Source organism: Haemorhous mexicanus, chromosome 7 (assembly GCF_027477595.1).
Source record: "Haemorhous mexicanus isolate bHaeMex1 chromosome 7, bHaeMex1.pri, whole genome shotgun sequence".
Lineage (NCBI taxonomy): Eukaryota > Metazoa > Chordata > Aves > Passeriformes > Fringillidae > Haemorhous > Haemorhous mexicanus.
Genome location: NC_082347.1, coordinates 25,420,054 through 25,443,160, shown reverse-complemented (window position 1 = coordinate 25,443,160; position 23,107 = coordinate 25,420,054).

Sequence of the window (23,107 nt, the reverse complement as noted above, 5' to 3'; positions counted from 1 at the left end):
CTGTGGGCTTTGTGGTTTCCGAGACGCTAACCCTAGGCGTAACCCTAACCCTAGCCCTAGGCAGGAAAAGCAGTCTAGGTTTAGCGCTGCTTCCGAGGAAAAAGCCATGGAGGCAGCAATGTTGTGGTAGTTTTGCACTCCGCTTGGGATGCCTTTCGCAGCTGAAATGTGCCTGGAGCTGTGGGCTTTGTGGTTTCCGAGACGCTAACCCTAGGCGTAACCCTGACCCCAACCCTCGGCATGAAAAGCAGACTAGGGTTAGCGCTGCTTCGGCGGAAAAAGCCATGGAGGCAGCAATGTTGTGGTAGTTTTGCACTTCCCTTGGGATGCCTTTCGCAGCTGCAGTGTGCCTGGAGCTGTGGGCTTTGTGGTTTTCGAGACGCTAACCCTAGGCGTAACCCTAACCCTAGCCCTAGGCAGGAAAAGCAGACTAGGGTTAGCGCTGCTTCCGAGGAAAAAGCCATGGAGGCAGCCATGTTGTGGTAGTTTTGCACTCTCCTTGGGATGCCTTTCGCAGCTGCAGTGTGCCTGGAGCTGTGGGCTTTGTGGTTTTCGAGACGCTAACCCTAGGCGTAACCCTAACCCTAACCCTAACCCTAGGCAGGGAAAGCAGACTAGGGTTAGCGCTGCTTCCAAGGAAAAAGCAATAGAGGCAGCAATGTTGTGGTAGTTTTTCACTCCCCTTGGGATGCCTTTCGCAGCTGCAGTGTGCCTGGAGCTGTGGGCTTTGTGGTTTCCAAGACGCTAACCCTAGGTGTAACCCTAACCCTAGCCCTAGGCAGGAAAAGCAGACTACGGTTAGCGCTGCTTCCGAGAAAAAAGCCATGGACGCAGCCATGTTGTGGTAGTTTTGCACTCCGCTTGGGATGCCTTTCGCAGCTGCAGTGTGCCTGGAGCTGTGGGCTTTGTGGTTTCCGAGACGCTAACCCTAGGCGTAACCCTAACCCTAGCCCTAGGCAGGGAAAGCAGTCTAGGTTTAGCGCTGCTTCCGAGGAAAAAGCCATGGAGGCAGCCATGTTGTGGTAGTTTTGCACTCCGCTTGGGATGCCTTTCGCAGCTGAAATGTGCCTGGAGCTGTGGGCTTTGTGGTTTCCGAGACGCTAACCCTAGGCGTAACCCTGACCCCAACCCTCGGCATGAAAAGCAGACTAGGGTTAGCGCTGCTTCGGCGGAAAAAGCCATGGAGGCAGCAATGTTGTGGTAGTTTTGCACTTCCCTTGGGATGCCTTTCGCAGCTGCAGTGTGCCTGGAGCTGTGGGCTTTGTGGTTTTCGAGACGCTAACCCTAGGCGTAACCCTAACCCTAGCCCTAGGCAGGAAAAGCAGACTAGGGTTAGCGCTGCTTCCGAGGAAAAAGCCATGGAGGCAGCCATGTTGTGGTAGTTTTGCACTCTCCTTGGGATGCCTTTCGCAGCTGCAGTGTGCCTGGAGCTGTGGGCTTTGTGGTTTTCGAGACGCTAACCCTAGGCGTAACCCTAACCCTAACCCTAACCCTAGGCAGGGAAAGCAGACTAGGGTTAGCGCTGCTTCCAAGGAAAAAGCAATAGAGGCAGCAATGTTGTGGTAGTTTTTCACTCCCCTTGGGATGCCTTTCGCAGCTGCAGTGTGCCTGGAGCTGTGGGCTTTGTGGTTTCCAAGACGCTAACCCTAGGCGTAACCCTAACCCTAGCCCTAGGCAGGAAAAGCAGACTAGGGTTAGCGCTGCTTCCGAGAAAAAAGCCATGGAGGCAGCCATGTTGTGGTAGTTTTGCACTCCGCTTGGGATGCCTTTCGCAGCTGCAGTGTGCCTGGAGCTGTGGGCTTTGTGGTTTCCGAGACGCTAACCTAACCCTAACCCTAGCCCTAGGCAGGGAAAGCAGACTAGGGTTAGCGGTGCTCCGGAGGAAAAAGCCATGGAGGCAGCAATGTTGTGGTAGTTTTGCACTCCCCTTGGGCTGCCTTTGGCAGCTGCAGTGTGCCTGGAGCTGTGGGCTTTGTGGTTTCCGAGACGCTAACCCTAGGCGTAACCCTAACCCTAACGCTAGGCAGGGAAAGCAGACTAGGGTTAGCGGTTCTCCGGAGGAAAAAGCCATGGAGGCAGCAATGTTGTGGTAGTTTTGCACTCCCCTTGGGCTGCCTTTTGCAGCTGCAGTGTGCCTGGAGCTGTGGGCTTTGTGGTTTCCGAGAGGCTAACCCTAGGCGTAACCCTAACCCTAGCCCTAGGCAGGAAAAGCAGTCAAGGGTTAGCGCTGCTTCCGAGGAAAAAGCCATGGAGGCAGCCATGTTGTGGTAGTTTTGCACTCCGCTTGGGATGCCTTTCGCAGCTGCAGTGTGCCTGGAGCTGTGGGCTTTGTGGTTTCCGAGACGCTAACCCTAGGCGTAACCCTAACCCTAGCCCTAGGCAGGAAAAGCAGACTAGGGTTAGCGCTGCTTCGGAGGAAAAAGCCATGGAGGCAGCCATGTTGTGGCAGTTTTGCGCTCCCCTTGGGATGCCTGTCGTGGCTGCAGTGTGCCTGGAGCTGTGGGCTTTGTGGTTTCCGAGACGCTAACCCTAGGCGTAACCCTAACCCTAGCCCTAGGCAGGAAAAGCAGACTAGGGTTAGCGCTGCTTCGGAGGAAAAAGCCATGGAGGCAGACATCTTCTGGCAGTTTTGCGCTCCCCTTGGGATGCCTGTCGTGGCTGCAGTGTGCCTGGAGCTGTGGGCTTTGTGGTTTCCGAGACGCTAACCCTAGGCGTAACCCTAACCCTAGCCCTAGGCAGGAAAAGCAGACTAGGGTTAGCGCTGCTTCCGAGGAAAAAGCCATGGAGGCAGCAATGTTGTGGTGGTTTTGCACTCCCCTTGGGATGGCTTTCACAGCTGCAGTGTGCCTGGAGCTGTGGGCTTTGTGGTTTCCGAGACGCTAAGCCTAGGCGTAACCCTAACCCTAACCCTAGGCAGGGAAAGCAGAGTAGGGTTAGGGGTGCTCCGGAGGAAAAAGCCATGGAGGCAGCAATGTTGTGGTAGTTTTGCACTCCCCTTGGGCTGCCTTTCGCAGCTGCAGTGTGCCTGGAGCTGCGGGCTTTGTGGTTTCCGAGACGCTAACCCTAGGCGTAACCCTAACCCTAGCCCTAGGCAGGAAAAGCAGTCAAGGGTTAGTGCTGCTTCCGAGGAAAAAGCCATGGTAACAGCCATATTGTGGAAGTTTTGCACTCCCCTTGGGATGCCTTTGGCCTCTGCACTGCACCAAGACCTGTGGGCTTTGTGGTTTCCCAGATGCTAACCCCAGGCGTAACCCTAACCCTGACACTAGGCAGGAAAAGCAGCCTTAATCCAGGACTCCTTCCGAGGAAAATACTGTAGAGGCAGACATTTTGCAGCAGTTTTGCGCTCGCCGTGGGATGCCTTTGGTGGCTGCAGTGCGCCAAGAGCTGTGGGCTTTGTGGTTTCTGTGATGCTAACCCTAGGCGTAACCCTAACCCTAACACTAGGGAGGAAAAGCAGATTAGGTTAGCGCTGCTTCTGAGGAAAAAGCCGTGGAGGCAGCAATCTTGTGGCAGTTGTGCACACCCCTTGGGATGCCTTTGGCCTCTGCACTGCCGCAAGAGCTGTGGGTTTTCTGGATTCCGAAACGCTAACCCTAGGCGTAACCCTAACCCTAACCCTAGGCATGAAATACAGCGTTAACATAGCGCTGCTTCCGAGGAAAATGCTCTGGAGGCAGCCATCTTGTGGCAGATTTGCGCACCCCTTGGAATGCCTTTCGCGGCTGCAGTGAGGCAGGAGCTGTGGGCTTTTTGGTTTCTGTGATGCTAACCCTAGGCGTAACCCTAAACATAAAATTAGTCAGAAAAAGAAACCTAGGGTTAGGGCTACTTCCAATGAAAAAGCCGAGAAAGCAGGCATTTTGAGGCAGTTTTGCGCTCCCCTTGGGATGCCTTTCGCGGCTGCAATGTGCCTGGAGCTGTGGGCTTTGTGGTTTCCGAGACGCTAACCCTAGGCGTAACCTGAACCCTAGCCCTAGGCAGGAAAAGCAGACTACGGTTAGAGCTTCTTCTAAGAAAAAGCCGTGGAGGCAGCCATATTGTGGCAGTTTTGCACTCCACTTGGGATGCCTTTGAACTCTGAACAGCCCCAAGAGGAGTGGGCTTTGTGGTTTCCGAGACGCTAACCCTAGGCGTAACCCTAACCCTAACCCTAGGCAGGAAAAGCAGACTAGGGTTAGCGCTGCTTCCGAGGAAAAAGCCATGGAGGCAGCCATGTTGTGGTAGTTTTGCACTCCCCTTGGGATGCCTTTCGCAGCTGCAGTGTGCCTGGAGCTGTGGGCTTTGTGGTTTCCAAGACGCTAACCCTAGGCGTAACCCTAACCCTAGCCCTAGGCAGGAAAAGCAGACTAGGGTTAGCGCTGCTTCCGAGGAAAAAGCCATGGAGGCAGACATCTTGTGGCAGTTTTGCACTCCCCTTGGGATTCCTGTCGTGGCTGCAGTGTGCCTGAAGCTGTGGGCTTTGTGGTTTCCGAGACGCTAACCCTAGGCGTAACCCTAACTCTAGCCCTAGGCAGGAAAAGCAGTCAAGGGTTAGCGCTGCTTCCGAGGAAAAAGCCATGGAGGCAGCAATGTTGTGGTAGTTTTGCACTCCGCTTGGGATGCCTTTCACAGCTGCAGTGTGCCTGGAGCTGTGGGCTTTGTGGTTTCCGAGACGCTAACCCTAGGTGTAACCCTAACCCTAGCCCTAGGCAGGAAAAGCAGACTAGGGTTAGCGCTGCTTCCGAGGAAAAAGCCATGGAGGCAGCCATGTTGTGGTAGTTTTGCACTCCCCTTGGGATGCCTTTCACAGCTGCAGTGTGCCTGGAGCTGTGGGCTTTGTGGTTTCCGAGACGCTAACCCTAGGTGTAACCCTAACCCTAGCCCTAGGCAGGAAAAGCAGTCAAGGGTTAGCGCTGCTTCCGAGGAAAAAGCCATGGAGGCAGCAATGTTGTGGTAGTTTTGCACTCCGCTTGGGATGCCTTTCGCAGCTGCAGTGTGCCTGGAGCTGTGGGCTTTGTGGTTTCCGAGACGCTAACCCTAGGTGTAACCCTAACCCTAGCCCTAGGCAGGAAAAGCAGTCAAGGGTTAGCGCTGCTTCCGAGGAAAAAGCCATGGAGGCAGCCATGTTGTGGTAGTTTTGCACTCCCCTTGGGATGCCTTTCACAGCTGCAGTGTGCCTGGAGCTGTGGGCTTTGTGGTTTCCGAGACGCTAACCCTAGGTGTAACCCTAACCCTAGCCCTAGGCAGGAAAAGCAGACTAGGGTTAGCGCTGCTTCCGAGGAAAAAGCCATGGAGGCAGCCATGTTGTGGTAGTTTTGCACTCCCCTTGGGATGCCTTCCGCAGCTGCAGTGTGCCTGGAGCTGTGGGCTTTGTGGTTTCCGAGACACTAATCTAACCCTAACCCTAGCCCTAGGCAGGGAAAGCAGACTAGGGTTAGCGGTGCTCCGGAGGAAAAAGCCATGGAGGCAGCAATGTTGTGGTAGTTTTGCACTCCCCTTGGGCTGCCTTTCGCAGCTGCAGTGTGCCTGGAGCTGTGGGCTTTGTGGTTTCCGAGACGCTAACCCTAGGCGTAACCCTAACCCTAGCCCTAGGCAGAAAAGCAGACTAGGGTTAGCGCTGCTTCCGAGGAAAAAGCCATGGAGGCAGCCATGTTATGGTAGTTTTGCACTCCCCTTGGGATGGCTTTCACAGCTGCAGTGTGCCTGGAGCTGTGGGCTTTGTGGTTTCCGAGACGCTAACCCTAGGCGTAACCCTAACCCTAACCCTAACCCTAGGCAGGGAAAGCAGACTAGGGTTAGCGCTGCTTCCGAGGAAAAAGCCATGGAGGCAGCCATGTTGTGGTAGTTTTGCACTCCCCTTGGGATGCCTTTCGCAGCTGCAGTGTGCCTGGAGCTGCGGGCTTTGTGGTTTTCGAGACGCTAACCCTAGGCGTAACCCTAACCCTAACCCTAACCCTAGGCAGGGAAAGCAGACTAGGGTTAGCGCTGCTTCCAAGGAAAAAGCAATAGAGGCAGCAATGTTGTGGTAGTTTTTCATTCCCCTTGGGATGCCTTTCGCAGCTGCAGTGTGCCTGGAGCTGTGGGCTTTGTGGTTTCCAAGACGCTAACCCTAGGCGTAACCCTAACCCTAGCCCTAGGCAGGAAAAGCAGACTAGGGTTAGTGCTGCTTCCGAGGAAAAAGCCATGGAGGCAGCAATGTTGTGGTAGTTTTGCACTCCGCTTGGGATGCCTTTCGCAGCTGCAGTGTGCCTGGAGCTGTGGGCTTTGTGGTTTCCGAGACGCTAACCCTAGGCGTAACCCTAACCCTAACCCTAGGCAGGAAAAGCAGACTAGGGTTAGCGCTGCTTCCGAGGAAAAAGCCATGGAGGCAGACATCTTGTGGCAGTTTTGCGCTCCCCTTGGGATGCCTGTCGTGGCTGCAGTGTGCCTGAAGCTGTGGGCTTTGTGGTTTCCGAGACGCTAACCCTAGGTGTAACCCTAACCCTAGCCCTAGGCAGGAAAAGCAGTCAAGGGTTAGCGCTGCTTCCGAGGAAAAAGCCATGGAGGCAGCAATGTTGTGGTAGTTTTGCACTCCGCTTGGGCTGCCTTTCGCAGCTCTAGTGTGCCTGGAGCTGTGGGCTTTGTGGTTTCCGAGACGCTAACCCTAGGTGTAACCCTAACCCTAGCCCTAGGCAGGGAAAGCAGACTAGGATTAGCAATGCTTCAGAGGAAAAAGCCATGGAGGCAGCCATGTTATGGTAGTTTTGCACTCCCCTTGGGATGCCTTTCGCAGATGCAGTGTGCCTGGAGCTGTGGGCTTTGTGGTTTCCGAGACGCTAACCCTAGGCGTAACCCTAACCCTAACCCTAGGCAGGAAAAGCAGACTAGGGTTAGCGCTGCTTCCGAGGAAAAAGCCATGGAGGCAGACATCTTGTGGTAGTTTTGCGCTTCCCTTGGGATACCTTTCGTGGCTGCAGTGTGCCTAGAGCTGTGGGCTTTGTGGTTTCCGAGACGCTAATCCTAGGCTTAACCCTAACCCTAACCCTAGGCAGGAAAAGCAGACTAGGATTAGCAATGCTTCAGAGGAAAAACCATGGAGGCAGACATCTTGTGGCAGTTTTGCACACCCCTTGGGATGCCTGTCGTGGCTGCAGTGTGCCTGGAGCTGTGGGCTTTGTGGTTTCCAAGACGCTAACCCTAGGCGTAACCCTAACCCTAGCCCTAGGCAGGAAAAGCAGTCAAGGGTTAGCTCTGCTTCCGAGGAAAAAGCCATGGAGGCAGACATCTTGTGGTAGTTTTGCACTCCCCTTGGGCTGCCTTTCACAGCTGCAGTGTGCCTGGAGCTGTGGGCTTTGTGGTTTCCGAGATGCTAACCCTAGGCGTAACCCTAACCCTAGCACTAGGCAGGAAAAGCAGACTAGGGTTAGCGCTGCTTCCGAGGAAAAAGCCATGGAGGCAGCCATGTTGTGGTAGTTTTGCACTCCCCTTGGGATGGCTTTCACAGCTGCAGTGCGCCTGGAGCTGTGGGCTTTGTGGTTTCCGAGACGCTAACCCTAGGCGTAACCCTAACCCTAACCCTAGGCAGGGAAAGCAGACTAGGGTTAGCGGTGCTCTGGAGGAAAAAGCCATGGAGGCAGCAATGTTGTGGTAGTTTTGCACTCCGCTTGGGATGCCTTTCACAGCTGCAGTGTGCCTGGAGCTGTGGGCTTTGTGGTTTCCGAGACGCTAACCCTAGGTGTAACCCTAACCCTAGCCCTAGGCAGGAAAAGCAGACTAGGGTTAGCGCTGCTTCCGAGAAAAAAGCCATGGAGGCAGACATCTTGTGGCAGTTTTGCGCTCCCCTTGGGATGCCTGTCGTGGCTGCAGTGTGCCTGGAGCTGTGGGCTTTGTGGTTTCCGAGACGCTAACCCTAGGCGTAACCCTAACCCTAGGCCTAGGCAGGAAAAGCAGACTAGGGTTAGCGCTGCTTCCGAGGAAAAAGCCATGGAGGCAGCAATGTTGTGGTGGTTTTGCACTCCCCTTGGGATGGCTTTCACAGCTGCAGTGTGCCTGGAGCTGTGGGCTTTGTGGTTTCCGAGACGCTAAGCCTAGGCGTAACCCTAACCCTAACCCCAGGCAGGGAAAGCAGACTAGGGTTAGCGGTGCTCCGGAGGAAAAAGCCATGGAGGCAGCCATGTTGTGGTAGTTTTGCACTCCGCTTGGGATGCCTTTCGCAGCTGCAGTGTGCCTGGAGCTGTGGGCTTTGTGGTTTCCGAGACGCTAACCTAACCCTAACCCTAGCCCTAGGCAGGGAAAGCAGACTAGGGTTAGCGGTGCTCCGGAGGAAAAAGCCATGGAGGCAGCAATGTTGTGGTAGTTTTGCACTCCCCTTGGGCTGCCTTTCGCAGCTGCAGTGTGCCTGGAGCTGTGGGCTTTGTGGTTTCCGAGACGCTAACCCTAGGCGTAACCCTAACCCTAGCCCTAGGCAGGAAAAGCAGTCAAGGGTTAGCGCTGCTTCCGAGGAAAAAGCCATGGAGGCAGCCATGTTGTGGTAATTTTGCATTCCCCTTGGGATGCCTTTCACAGCTGCAGTGTGCCTGGAGCTGTGGGCTTTGTGGTTTCCGAGACGCTAACCCTAGGCGTAACCCTAACCCTAGCCCTAGGCAGGAAAAGCAGACTAGGGTTAGCGCTGCTTCCGAGGAAAAAGCCATGGAGGCAGCAATGTTGTGGTAGTTTTGCACTCCGCTTGGGATGCCTTTCGCAGCTGCAGTGTGCCTGGAGCTGTGGGCTTTGTGGTTTCCGAGACGCTAACCCTAGGCGTAACCCTAACCCTAGCCCTAGGCAGGAAAAGCAGACTAGGGTTAGCGCTGCTTCGGATTAAAAAGCCATGGAGGCAGACATGTTGTGGCAGTTTTGCGCTCCCCTTGGGATGCCTTTCGCAGCTGCAGTGTGCCTGGAGCTGTGGGCTTTGTGGTTTCCGAGACGCTAACCCTAGGCGTAACCCTAACCCTAGCCCTTGGCAGGAAAAGCAGACTAGGGTTAGCGCTGCTTCCGAGGAAAAAGCCATGGAGGCAGCCATGTTGTGGCAGTTTTGCTCACCCCTTGGGCTGCCTTTCGCAGCTGCAGTGTGCCTGGAGCTGTGGGCTTTGTGGTTTCCGAGATGCTAACCCAAGGCGTAACCCTAACCCTAGCCTTAGGCAGGAAAAGCAGACAAGGGTTAGCGCTGCTTCCGAGGAAAAAGCCATGGAGGCAGACATCTTGTGGTAGTTTTGCACTCCCCTTGGGCTGCCTTTCACAGCTGCAGTGGTCCTAGAGCTGTGGGCTTTGTGGTTTCCGAGACGCTAACCCTAGGCGTAACCCTAACCCTAGCCCTAGGCAGGAAAAGCAGTCTAGGTTTAGCGCTGCTTCCGAGGAAAAAGCCATGGAGGCAGCCATGTTGTGGTAGTTTTGCACTCCGCTTGGGATGCCTTTCGCAGCTGCAGTGTGCCTGGAGCTGTGGGCTTTGTGGTTTCCGAGACGCTAACCCTAGGCGTAACCCTAACCCTAGCCCTAGGCAGGAAAAGCAGTCAAGGGTTAGCGCTGCTTCCGAGGAAAAAGCCATGGAGGCAGCCATGTTGTGGTAGTTTTGCACTCCGCTTGGGATGCCTTTCGCAGCTGCAGTGTGCCTGGAGCTGTGGGCTTTGTGGTTTTCGAGACGCTAACCCTAGGCGTAACCCTAACCCTAACCCTAGCCCTAGGCAGGAAAAGCAGACTAGGGTTAGCGCTGCTTCCGAGGAAAAAGCCATGGAGGCAGCCATGTTGTGGCAGTTTTGCGCTCCCCTTGGGATGCCTGTCGTGGCTGCAGTGTGCCTGAAGCTGTGGGCTTTGTGGTTTCCGAGACGCTAACCCTAGGCGTAACCCTAACCCTAACCCTAGGCAGGGAAAGCAGACTAGGGTTAGCGCTGCTTCCAAGGAAAAAGCCATAGAGGCAGCAATGTTGTGGTAGTTTTTCACTCCCCTTGGGCTGCCTTTCGCAGCTGCAGTGTGCCTGGAGCTGTGGGCTTTGTGGTTTCCGAGACGCTAACCCTAGGCGTAACCCTAACCCTAGCCCTAGGCAGGAAAAGCAGACTAGGGTTAGCGCTGCTTCCGAGGAAAAAGCCATGGAGGCAGCCATGTTGTGTTAGTTTTACACTCCGCTTGGGATGCCTTTCGCAGCTGCAGTGTGCCTGGAGCTGTGGGCTTTGTGGTTTCCGAGACGCTAACCCTAGGCGTAACCCTAACCCTAGCCCTAGGCAGGAAAAGCAGACTAGGGTTAGCGCTGCTTCTGAGGAAAAAGCCATGGAGGCAGCAAAGTTATGGTAGTTTTGCACGCCCCTTGGGATGCCTGTCGTGGCTGCAGTGTGCCTGGAGCTGTGGGCTTTGCGGTTTCCGAGACGCTAACCCTAGGTGTAACCCTAACCCTAGCCCTAGGCAGGAAAAGCAGAGTAGGGTTAGGGCTGCTTCCGAGGAAAAAGCCATGGAGGCAGCAATGTTATGGTAGTTTTGCACGCCCCTTGGGATGCCTGTCGTGGCTGCAGTGTGCCTGGAGCTGTGGGCTTTGCGGTTTCCGAGACGCTAACCCTAGGTGTAACCCTAACCCTAGCCCTAGGCAGGAAAAGCAGACTAGGTTTAGCGCTGCTTCCAAGGAAAAAGCCATGGTGGCAGCCATGTTGTGGCAGTTTTGCTCACCCCTTGGGCTGCCTTTCGCAGCTGCAGTGTGCCTGGAGCTGTGGGCTTTGTGGTTTCCGAGATGCTAACCCTAGGCGTAACCCTAACCCTAACCCTAGGAAGGAAAAGCAGACTAGGGTTAGCAATGCATCCAAGGAAAAACCATGGAGGCAGCCATGTTGTGGCAGTTTTGCACACCCCTTTGGATGCCTGTCGTGGCTGCAGTGTGCCTGGAGCTGTGGGCTTTGTGGTTTCCGAGACGCTAACCCTAGGCGTAACCCTAACCCTAACCGTAGGCAGGGAAAGCAGACTAGGGTTAGCGCTGCTCCGGAGGAATAAGCCATGGAGGCAGCCATTTTGTGGTAGTTTTGCACTCCGCTTGGGCTGCCTTTCGCAGCTGCAGTGTGCCTGGAGCTGTGGGCTTTGTGGTTTCCGAGACGCTAACCCTAGGCGTAACCGTAACCTTGGCCCTAGGCAGGAAAAGCAGTCTAGGGTTAGCGCTGCTTCCGAGGAAAAAGCCATGGAGGCAGCCATGTTGTGGTAGTTTTGCACTCCCCTTGGGCTGCCTTTCACAGCTGCAGTGTGCCTGGAGCTGTGGGCTTTGTGGTTTCCGAGATGCTAACCCTAGGTGTAACCCTAACCCTAACCCTAGGCAGGAAAAGCAGTCTAGGGTTAGCGCTGGTTCCGAGGAAAAAGCCATGGAGTCAGCCATGTTGTGGTAGTTTTGCACTCCCCTTGGGCTGCCTTTCGCAGCTGCAGTGTGCCTGGAGCTGTGGGCTTTGTGGTTTCCGAGACGCTAACCCTAGGCGTAACCCTAACCCTAGCCATAGGCAGGAAAAGCAGACTAGGGTTAGCACTGCTTCCGAGGAAAAAGCCATGGAGGCAGCAATGTTATGGTAGTTTTGCACGCCCCTTGGGATGCCTGTCGTGGCTGCAGTGTGCCTGGAGCTGTGGGCTTTGTGGTTTTCGAGACGCTAACCCTAGGCGTAACCCTAACCCTAACCCTAGGCAGGGAAAGCAGACTAGGGTTAGCGCTGCTTCCAAGGAAAAAGCCATAGAGGCAGCAATGTTGTGGTAGTTTTTCACTCCCCTTGGGCTGCCTTTCGCAGCTGCAGTGTGCCTGGAGCTGTGGGCTTTGTGGTTTCCGAGACGCTAACCCTAGGCGTAACCCTAACCCTAGCCCTAGGCAGGAAAAGCAGACTAGGGTTAGCGCTGCTTCCGAGGAAAAAGCCATGGAGGCAGCCATGTTGTGTTAGTTTTGCACTCCGCTTGGGATGCCTTTCGCAGCTGCAGTGTGCCTGGCGCTGTGGGCTTTGTGGTTTCCGAGACGCTAACCCTAGGTGTAACCCTAACCCTAACCCTAGGCAGGAAAAGCCGACTAGGGTTAGCGCTGCTTCCGAGGAAAAAGCCATGGAGGCAGCAATGTTGTGGTAGTTTTGCACTCCGCTTGGGCTGCCTTTCGCAGCTGCAGTGTGCCTGGAGCTGTGGGCTTTGTGGTTTCCGAGACGCTAACCCTAGGCGTAACCCTAACCCTAGCCCTAGGCAGGAAAAGCAGACTAGGGTTAGCACTGCTTCCGAGGAAAAAGCCTTGGAGGCAGCCATGTTGTGGTAATTTTGCACTCCCCTTCGGCTGCCTTTCGCAGCTGCAGTGTGCCTGGAGCTGTGGGCTTTGTGGTTTCCGAGACGCTAACCCTAGGCGTAACCCTAACCCTAACCCTAGGCAGGAAAAGCAGACTAGGGTTAGCACTGCTTCCGAGGAAAAAGCCATGGAGGCAGCCATGTTGTGGTAGTTTTGCACTCCGCTTGGGATGCCTTTCGCAGCTGCAGTGTGCCTGGAGCTGTGGGCTTTGTGGTTTCCGAGACGCTAACCCTAGGCGTAACCCTAACCCTAACCCTAGGCAGGAAAAGCAGACTAGGGTTAGCGCTGCTTCGGAGGAAAAAGCCATGGAGGCAGCCATGTTGTGGCAGTTTTGCACACCCCTTGGGATGCCTGTCGCAGCTGCAGTGTGCCTGGAGCTGTGGGCTTTGTGGTTTCCGAGACGCTAACCCTAGGCGTAACCCTAACCCTAGCCCTAGGCAGGAAAAGCAGTCTAGGTTTAGCGCTGCTTCCGAGGAAAAAGCCATGGAGGCAGCCATGTTGTGGTAATTTTGCACTCCCCTTGGGCTGCCTTTCGCAGCTGCAGTGTGCCTGGAGCTGTGGGCTTTGTGGTTTCCAAGACGCTATCCCTAGGCGTAACCCTAACCCTAGCCCTAGGCAGGAAAAGCAGACTCGGGTTAGCGCTGCTTCCGAGGAAAAAGCCATGGAGGCAGCAATGTTGTGGTAGTTTTGCACTCCGCTTGGGATGCCTTTCGCAGCTGCAGTGTGCCTGGAGCTGTGGGCTTTATGGTTTCCGAGACGCTAACCCTAGGCGTAACCCTAACCCTAGCCCTAGGCAGGAAAAGCAGACTAGGGTTAGCGTTGCTTCGGAGGAAAAAGCCATGGAGGCAGACATCTTGTGGCAGTTTTGCACTCCGCTTGGGATGCCTGTCGTGGCTGCAGTGTGCCTGGAGCTGTGGGCTTTGTGGTTTCCGAGACGCTAACCCTAGGCGTAACCCTAACCCTAACCCTAGGCAGGGAAAGCAGACTAGGGTTAGCGCTGCTCCGGAGGAATAAGCCATGGAGGCAGCCATGTTGTGGTAGTTTTGCACTCCCCTTGGGATGCCTTTCGCAGCTGCAGTGTGCCTGGAGCTGTGGGCTTTGTGGTTTCCGAGACGCTAACCCTAGGCGTAACCGTAACCTTGGCCCTAGGCAGGAAAAGCAGTCTAGGGTTAGCGCTGCTTCCGAGGAAAAAGCCATGGAGGCAGCCATGTTGTGGTAGTTTTGCACTCCCCTTGGGATGCCTTTCGCAGCTGCAGTGTGCCTGGAGCTGTGGGCTTTGTGGTTTCCGAGACGCTAACTAACCCTAACCCTAGCCCTAGGCAGGGAAAGCAGACTAGGGTTAGCGGTGCTCCGGAGGAAAAAGCCATGGAGGCAGCAATGTTGTGGTAGTTTTGCACTCCCCTTGGGATGCCTTTCGCAGCTGCAGTGTGCCTGGAGCTGTGGGCTTTGTGGTTTCCGAGACGCTAACCCTAGGCGTAACCCTAACCCTAACCCTAGGCAGGAAAAGCAGACTAGGATTAACAATGCTTCAGAGGAAAAACCATGGAGGCAGACATCTTGTGGCAGTTTTGCACACCCCTTGGGATGCCTGTCGAGGCTGCAGTGTGCCTGGAGCTGTGGGCTTTGTGGTTTCCGAGACGCTAACCCTAGGCGTAACCCTAACCCTAGCCCTAGGCAGGAAAAGCAGACTAGGGTTAGCGCTGCTTCCGAGGAAAAAGCCATGGAGGCAGCAATGTTGTGGTGGTTTTGCACTCCCCTTGGGATGGCTTTCACAGCTGCAGTGTGCCTGGAGCTGTGGGCTTTGTGGTTTCCGAGACGCTAAGCCTAGGCGTAACCCTAACCCTAACCCTAGGCAGGGAAAGCAGACTAGGGTTAGCGGTGCTTCCGAGGAAAAAGCCATGGAGGCAGCCATGTTGTGGTAGTTTTGCACTCCGCTTGGGATGCCTTTCGCAGCTGCAGTGTGCCTGGAGCTGTGGGCTTTGTGGTTTCCGAGACGCTAACCCTAGGCGTAACCCTAACCCTAACCCTAGGCAGGAAAAGCAGACTAGGGTTAGCGCTGCTTCCGAGGAAAAAGCCATGGAGGCAGACATCTTGTGGCAGTTTTGCGCTCCCCTTGGGATGCCTGTCGTGGCTGCAGTGTGCCTGAAGCTGTGGGCTTTGTGGTTTCCGAGACGCTAACCCTAGGCGTAACCCTAACCCTAGCCCTAGGCAGGAAAAGCAGTCAAGGGTTAGCGCTGCTTCCGAGGAAAAAGCCATGGAGGCAGCAATGTTGTGGTAGTTTTGCGCTCCGCTTGGGATGCCTTTCGCAGCTGCAGTGTGCCTGGAGCTGTGGGCTTTGTGGTTTCCGAGACGCTAACCCTAGGTGTAACCCTAACCCTAACCCTAGGCAGGAAAAGCAGACTAGGGTTAGCGCTGCTTCCGAGGAAAAAGCCATGGAGGCAGACATCTTGTGGCAGTTTTGCACTCCGCTTGGGATGCCTGTCGTGGCTGCAGTGTGCCTGGAGCTGTGGGCTTTGTGGTTTCCGAGACGCTAACCCTAGGCGTAACCCTAACCCTAACCCTAGGCAGGGAAAGCAGACTAGGGTTAGCGCTGCTCCGGAGGAATAAGCCATGGAGGCAGCCATGTTGTGGTAGTTTTGCACTCCCCTTGGGATGCCTTTCGCAGCTGCAGTGTGCCTGGAGCTGTGGGCTTTGTGGTTTCCGAGACGCTAACCCTAGGCGTAACCGTAACCTTGGCCCTAGGCAGGAAAAGCAGTCAAGGGTTAGCGCTGCTTCCGAGGAAAAAGCCATGGAGGCAGCCATGTTGTGGTAGTTTTGCACTCCCCTTGGGATGCCTTTCGCAGCTGCAGTGTGCCTGGAGCTGTGGGCTTTGTGGTTTCCGAGACGCTAACTAACCCTAAACCTAGCCCTAGGCAGGGAAAGCAGACTAGGGTTAGCGGTGCTCCGGAGGAAAAAGCCATGGAGGCAGCAATGTTGTGGTAGTTTTGCACTCCCCTTGGGATGCCTTTCGCAGCCGCAGTGTGCCTGGAGCTGTGGGCTTTGTGGTTTCCGAGACGCTAATCCTAGGCTTAACCCTAACCCTAACCCTAGGCAGGAAAAGCAGACTAGGATTAACAATGCTTCAGAGGAAAAACCATGGAGGCAGACATCTTGTGGCAGTTTTGCACACCCCTTGGGATGCCTGTCGAGGCTGCAGTGTGCCTGGAGCTGTGGGCTTTGTGGTTTCCGAGACGCTAACCCTAGGCGTAACCCTAACCCTAGCCCTAGGCAGGAAAAGCAGACTAGGGTTAGCGCTGCTTCCGAGGAAAAAGCCATGGAGGCAGCAATGTTGTGGTGGTTTTGCACTCCCCTTGGGATGGCTTTCACAGCTGCAGTGTGCCTGGAGCTGTGGGCTTTGTGGTTTCCGAGACGCTAAGCCTAGGCGTAACCCTAACCCTAACCCTAGGCAGGGAAAGCAGACTAGGGTTAGCGGTGCTTCCGAGGAAAAAGCCATGGAGGCAGCCATGTTGTGGTAGTTTTGCACTCCGCTTGGGATGCCTTTCGCAGCTGCAGTGTGCCTGGAGCTGTGGGCTTTGTGGTTTCCGAGACGCTAACCCTAGGCGTAACCCTAACCCTAACCCTAGGCAGGAAAAGCAGACTAGGGTTAGCGCTGCTTCCGAGGAAAAAGCCATGGAGGCAGCAATGTTGTGGTAGTTTTGCACTCCGCTTGGGATGCCTTTCGCAGCTGCAGTGTGCCTGGAGCTGTGGGCTTTGTGGTTTCCGAGACGCTAACCCTAGGTGTAACCCTAACCCTAACCCTAGGCAGGAAAAGCAGACTAGGGTAAGCGCTGCTTCCGAGGAAAAAGCCATGGAGGCAGCCATGTTGTGGTAGTTTTGCACTCCCCTTGGGATGCCTTTCGCAGCTGCAGTGTGCCTGGAGCTGTGGGCTTTGTGGTTTCCGAGACGCTAACCCTAGGCGTAACCCTAACCCTAGCCATAGGCAGGAAAAGCAGACTAGGGTTAGCACTGCTTCCGAGGAAAAAGCCATGGAGGCAGCAATGTTATGGTAGTTTTGCACGCCCCTTGGGATGCCTGTCGTGGCTGCAGTGTGCCTGGAGCTGTGGGCTTTGTGGTTTTCGAGACGCTAACCCTAGGCGTAACCCTAACCCTAACCCTAGGCAGGGAAAGCAGACTAGGGTTAGCGCTGCTTCCAAGGAAAAAGCCATAGAGGCAGCAATGTTGTGGTAGTTTTTCACTCCCCTTGGGCTGCCTTTCGCAGCTGCAGTGTGCCTGGAGCTGTGGGCTTTGTGGTTTCCGAGACGCTAACCCTAGGCGTAACCCTAACCCTAGCCCTAGGCAGGAAAAGCAGACTAGGGTTAGCGCTGCTTCCGAGGAAAAAGCCATGGAGGCAGCCATGTTGTGTTAGTTTTGCACTCCCCTTGGGATGCCTTTCGCAGCTGCAGTGTGCCTGGAGCTGTGGGCTTTGTGGTTTCCGAGACGCTAACCCTAGGCGTAACCCTAACCCTAACCCTAGGCAGGAAAAGCAGACTAGGGTTAGCGCTGCTTCCGAGGAAAAAGCCATGGAGGCAGACATCTTGTGGCAGTTTTGCGCTCCCCTTGGGATGCCTGTCGTGGCTGCAGTGTGCCTGAAGCTGTGGGCTTTGTGGTTTCCGAGACGCTAACCCTAGGTGTAACCCTAACCCTAGCCCTAGGCAGGAAAAGCAGACTAGGGTTAGCGCTGCTTCTGAGGAAAAAGCCATGGAGGCAGCAATGTTGTGGTAGTTTTGCACTCCGCTTGGGATGCCTTTCGCAGCTGCAGTGTGCCTGGAGCTGTGGGCTTTGTGGTTTCCGAGACGCTAACCCTAGGCGTAACCCTAACCCTAACCCTAGGCAGGAAAAGCAGACTAGGGTTAGCGCTGCTTCGGAGGAAAAAGCCATGGAGGCAGACATCTTGTGGCAGTTTTGCACACCCCTTGGGATGCCTGTCGCAGCTGCAGTGTGCCTGGAGCTGTGGGTTTTGTGGTTTCCGAGACGCTAACCCTAGGCGTAACCCTAACCCTAGCCCTAGGCAGGAAAAGCAGGCTAGGGTTAGCGCTGCTTCCGAGGAAAAAGCCATGGAGGCAGCCATGTTGTGGTAATTTTGCACTCCCCTTGGGCTGCCTTTCGCAGCTGCAGTGTGCCTGGAGCTGTGGGCTTTGTGGTTTCCAAGACGCTATCCCTAGGCGTAACCCTAACCCTAGCCCTAGGCAGGAAAAGCAGACTAGGGTTAGCGCTGCTTCCGAGGAAAAAGCCATGGAGGCAGCAATGTTGTGGTAGTTTTGCACTCCCCTTGGGATGCCTTTCGCAGCTGCAGTGTGCCTGGAGCTGTGGGCTTTGTGGTTTCCGAGACGCTAACCCTAGGCGTAACCCTAACCCTAGCCCTAGGCAGGAAAAGCAGACTAGGGTTAGCGTTGCTTCGGAGGAAAAAGCCATGGAGGCAGACATCTTGTGGCAGTTTTGCACACCCCTTGGGATGCCTGTCGTGGCTGCAGTGTGCCTGAAGCTGTGGGCTTTGTGGTTTCCGCGACGCTAACCCTAGGTGTAACCCTAACCCTAGCCCTAGGCAGGAAAAGCAGACTAGGGTTAGCGCTGCTTCCGAGGAAAAAGCCATGGAGGCAGCAATGTTGTGGCAGTTTTGCTCACCCCTTGGGCTGCCTTTCGCAGCTGCAGTGTGCCTGGAGCTGTGGGCTTTGTGGTTTCCGAGACGCTAACCCTAGGCGTAACCCTAACCCTAGCCCTAGGCAGGAAAAGCAGACTAGGGTTAGGGCTGCTTCCGAGGAAAAAGCCATGGAGGCAGCCATGTTATGGTAGTTTTGCGCTCCCCTTGGGATACCTTTCGTGGCTGCAATGTGCCTAGAGCTGTGGGCTTTGTGGTTTCCGAGACGCTAATCCTAGGCTTAACCCTAACCCTAACCCTATGCAGGGAAAGCAGACTAGGGTTAGCGCTGCTTCCGAGGAAAAAGCCATGGAGGCAGCAATGTTATGGTAGTTTTGCACGCCCCTTGGGATGCCTGTCGTGGCTGCAGTGTGCCTGGAGCTGTGGGCTTTGCGGTTTCCGAGACGCTAACCCTAGGTGTAACCCTAACCCTAGCCCTAGGCAGGAAAAGCAGAGTAGGGTTAGGGCTGCTTCCGAGGAAAAAGACATGGAGGCAGCAATGTTATGGTAGTTTTGCACGCCCCTTGGGATGCCTGTCGTGGCTGCAGTGTGCCTGGAGCTGTGGGCTTTGTGGTTTCCGAGACGCTAACCCTAGGTGAAACCCTAACCCTAGCCCTAGGCAGGAAAAGCAGAGTAGGGTTAGCGCTGCTTCCAAGGAAAAAGCCATGGAGGCAGCCATGTTGTGGCAGTTTTGCTCACCCCTTGGGCTGCCTTTCACAGCTGCAGTGTGCCTGGAGCTGTGGGCTTTGTGGTTTCCGAGATGCTAACCCTAGGCGTAACCCTAACCCTAGCCCTAGGCAGGAAAAGCAGACTAGGGTTAGCAATGCTTCCAAGGAAAAACCATGGAGGCAGACATCTTGTGGCAGTTTTGCACACCCCTTGGGATGCCTGTCGTGGCTGCAGTGTGCCTGGAGCTGTGGGCTTTGTGGTTTCCGAGACGCTAACCCTAGGCGTAACCCTAACCCTAACCCTAGGCAGGGAAAGCAGACTAGGGTTAGCGCTGCTCCGGAGGAATAAGCCATAGAGGCAGCCATGTTGTGGTAGTTTTTCACTCCCCTTGGGCTGCCTTTCGCAGCTGCAGTGTGCCTGGAGCTGTGGGCTTTGTGGTTTCCGAGACGCTAACCCTAGGCGTAACCGTAACCTTGGCCCTAGGCAGGAAAAGCAGTCTAGGGTTAGCGCTGCTTCCGAGGAAAAAGCCATGGAGGCAGCCATGTTGTGGTAGTTTTGCACTCCCCTTGGGATGCCTTTCGCAGCTGCAGTGTGCCTGGAGCTGTGGGCTTTGTGGTTTCCGAGACGCTAACCTAACCCTAACCCTAGCCCTAGGCAGGGAAAGCAGACTAGGGTTAGCGGTGCTCCGGAGGAAAAAGCCATGGAGGCAGCAATGTTGTGGTAGTTTTGCACTCCCCTTGGGATGCCTTTCGCAGCTGCAGTGTGCCTGGAGCTGTGGGCTTTGTGGTTTCCGAGACGCTAACCCTAGGCGTAACCCTAACCCTAACCCTAGGCAGGAAAAGCAGACTAGGGTTAGCGCTGCTTCCGAGGAAAAAGCCATGGAGGCAGCCATGTTGTGGTAGTTTTGCACTCCCCTTGGGATGGCTTTCACAGCTGCAGTGTGCCTGGAGCTGTGGGCTTTGTGGTTTCCGAGACGCTAACCCTAGGCGTAACCCTAACCCTAGCCCTAGGCAGGAAAAGCAGACTAGGGTTAGCGCTGCTTCCGAGGAAAAAGCCATGGAGGCAGCCATGTTGTGGTAGTTTTGCACTCCCCTTGGGCTGCCTTTTGTGGCTGCAGTGTGCCTGGAGCTGTGGGCTTTGTGGTTTCCGAGACGCTAACCCTAGGCGTAACCCTAACCCTAGCCCTAGGCAGGAAAAGCAGAGTAGGGTTAGCGCTGCTTCCGAGGAAAAAGCCATGGAGGTAGCCATCTTGTGGCAGTTTTGCGCACCCCTTGGAATGCCTTTCGCGGCTGCAGTGTGCCTGGAGCTGTGGGCTTTGTGGTTTCTGTGATGCTAACCCTAGACGCATCCCTAACCCTAAAACTAGTCAGGAAAAGCAGCCTAGGATTGGGGCTACTTCCAATGAATAAGCTGAGAACGCAGGAATGTTGGGGCAGTTCTACGCTTCCCTTGGGCTGCCTGTCGTGGCTGCAGTGTGCCGTGAGCTGTGGGCTTTGCGGTTTCCGAGAAGCTAACCCTAGGTGTAACCCTAACCCTAGCCCTAGGCAGGAAAAGCAGAGTAGGGTTAGCGCTGCTTCCAAGGAAAAAGCCATGGAGGCAGACATCTTCTGGCAGTTTTGCTCACCCCTTGGGCTGCCTTTCGCAGCTGCAGTGTGCCTGGAGCTGTGGGCTTTGTGGTTTCCGAGATGCTAACCCTAGGCGTAACCCTAACCCTAACCCTAGGCAGGAAAAGCAGACAAGGGTTAGCAATGCTTCCAAGGAAAAACCATGGAGGCAGACATCTTGTGGCAGTTTTGCACTCCCCTTGGGATGCCTGTCGTGGCTGCAGTGTGCCTGGAGCTGTGGGCTTTGTGGTTTCCGAGACGCTAACCCTAGGCGTAACCCTAACCCTAGCCCTAGGCAGGAAAAGCAGTCTAGGGTTAGGGCTGCTTCCGAGGAAAAAGCCATGGAGGCAGCAATGTTGTGGTAGTTTTGCACTCCCCTTGGGATGCCTTTCGCAGCTGCAGTGTGCCTGGAGCTGTGGGCTTTGTGGTTTCCGAGACGCTAACCCTAGGCGTAACCCTAACCCTAGCCCTAGGCAGGAAAAGCAGTCTAGGGTTAGCGCTGCTTCCGAGGAAAAAGCCATGGAGGCAGACATCTTGTGGTAGTTTTGCACTACCCTTGGGCTGCCTTTCACAGCTGCAGTGTGCCTGGAGCTGTGGGCTTTGTGGTTTCCGAGACGCTAACCCTAGGCGTAACCCTAACCCTAGCCCTAGGCAGGAAAAGCAGACTAGGGTTAGCGCTGCTTCCGAGGAAAAAGCCATGGAGGCAGCCATGTTGTGGTAGTTTTGCACTCCCCTTGGGATGGCTTTCACAGCTGCAGTGTGCCAGGAGCTGTGGGCTTTGTGGTTTCCGAGACGCTAATCCTAGGCGTAACCCTAACCCTAACCCTAGGCAGGGAAAGCAGACTAGGGTTAGCGGTGCTCCGGAGGAAAAAGCCATGGAGGCAGCAATGTTATGGTAGTTTTGCACTCCCCTTGGGATGCCTTTCGCAGCTGCAGTGTGCCTGGAGTAGTGGGCTTTGTGGTTTCCGAGACGCTAACCCTAGGCGTAACCCTAACCCTAGCCCTAGGCAGGAAAAGCAGACTAGGATTAGCAATGCTTCCAAGGAAAAACCATGGAGGCAGACATCTTGTGGCAGTTTTGCACACCCCTTGGGATGCCTGTCGTGGCTGCAGTGTGCCTGGAGCTGTGGGCTTTTTGGTTTCCGAGACGCTAACCCTAGGCGTAACCCTAACCCTAGCCCTAGGCAGGAATAGCAGTCAAGGGTTAGCGCTGCTTCCGAGGAAAAAGCCATGGAGGCAGCCATGTTGTGGTAGTTTTGCACTCCGCTTGGGATGCCTTTCGCAGCTGCAGTGTGCCTGGAGCTCAGGGATTTGTGGTTTCTGTGATGCTAACCCTAGGCGCATCCCTAACCCTAAAACTAGTCAGGAAAAGCAGCCTAGGATTGGGGCTACTTCCAATGAATAAGCTGAGAACGCAGGAATGTTGGGGCAGTTCTACGCTTCCCTTGGGCTGCCTGTCGTGGCTGCAGTGTGCCTGGAGCTGTGGGCTTTGTGGTTCCTGAGACGTTAACCCTAGGCGTAACCCTAACCCTAACCCTAGTCAGGGAAAAGCAGACTAGGGTTAGCGCTGCTTCCGAGGAAAATGCTGTGGAGGCAGCCATCTTGTGGCAGTTTTACTCACTCCTCGGAATGCCTTTTGCTGCTGCAGTGAGTCAGGAGCTGTGGGCTCTGTGGTTTCTGTGATGCTAACCCTAGGCGCTCCCCTAACCCTAAAATTAGTCAGGAAAAGCAGCCTAGGATTGGGGCTACTTCCAATGAAAAAGCCGAGAACGCAGGAATTTTGGGGCATTTCTGCACTTCCCTTGGGCTGCCTTTCGCAGCTACAGTGTGCCTGGAGCTGTGGGCTTTGTGGTTTCCGAGACGCTAACCCTAGGCGTAACCCTAACCCTAACCCTAGGCAGGAAAAGCAGTCAAGGGTTAGCGCTGCTTCCGAGGAAAAAGCCATGGAGGCAGACATCTTGTGGCAGTTTTGCGTTCGCCTTGTGACGCCTTTAGCAGCTGCAGTGTGCCTGGAGCTGTGGGCTTTGTGGTTTCCAAAACGCTAACCCTAGGCATAACCCTAACCCTAACCCTAGGCAGGAAAAGCAGACAAGGGTTTTGGCTGCTTCCGAGGAAAATGCTGTGGAGGCAGCCATCTTGTGGCAGTTTTACGCACCCCTCGGAATGCCTTTTGCTGCTGCAGTGAGTCAGGAGCTGTGGGCTCTGTGGTTTCTGTGATGCTAACCCTAGGCGCAACCGTAACCCTTAAATTAATCAGGAAAAACAGCCTAGGATTGGGGCTACTTCCAATGAAAAAGCCGAGAATGCTGTAATGTTGGGGCAGTTTTGCGCTTCCCTTGGTCTGCCTTTCACGGCTGCAGTGTGCCTGGAGCTGTGGGCTTTGTGGTTTCCAAGACGCTAACCCTAGGCGTAACCCTAACCCTAGTTCTAGGCAGGGAAACCCGACTAGGATTAGCGCTGCTCCGGAGGAAAAAGCCATGGTCACTGCCATGTTGGGGCAGTTTTGCGCTCACCTTGTGACGCCTTTCACGGCTGCAGTGTGCCTGGAGCTGTGGGCTTTGTGGTTTCCGAGACGCTAGCCCTAGGCGTAACCCTAACCCTTAACTTAGTCATTTAACACAGCGTTGTGTTAGAGCTGCTTCCGAGGAAAAAGCCATGGAGGCAGACATCTCGTGGCAGTTTTACGCTCCCCTTGGGATGCCTTTGGTGGCTGCAGTGTGCCTGGACCTGTGGGCTTTGTGTTTTCCGAGACGCTAACCCTATGTGTAACCCTTAGCCTAACCCTAGGCAGGAAAGCACCCGAGGTTTAGGGCTTCTTCCAAGGGAAAATTCCTGAGGGCAGCCATCTTGTGGCAGTTTTGCCCTCCCCTTGGCATGCGTTTTGCAGCTACAGTG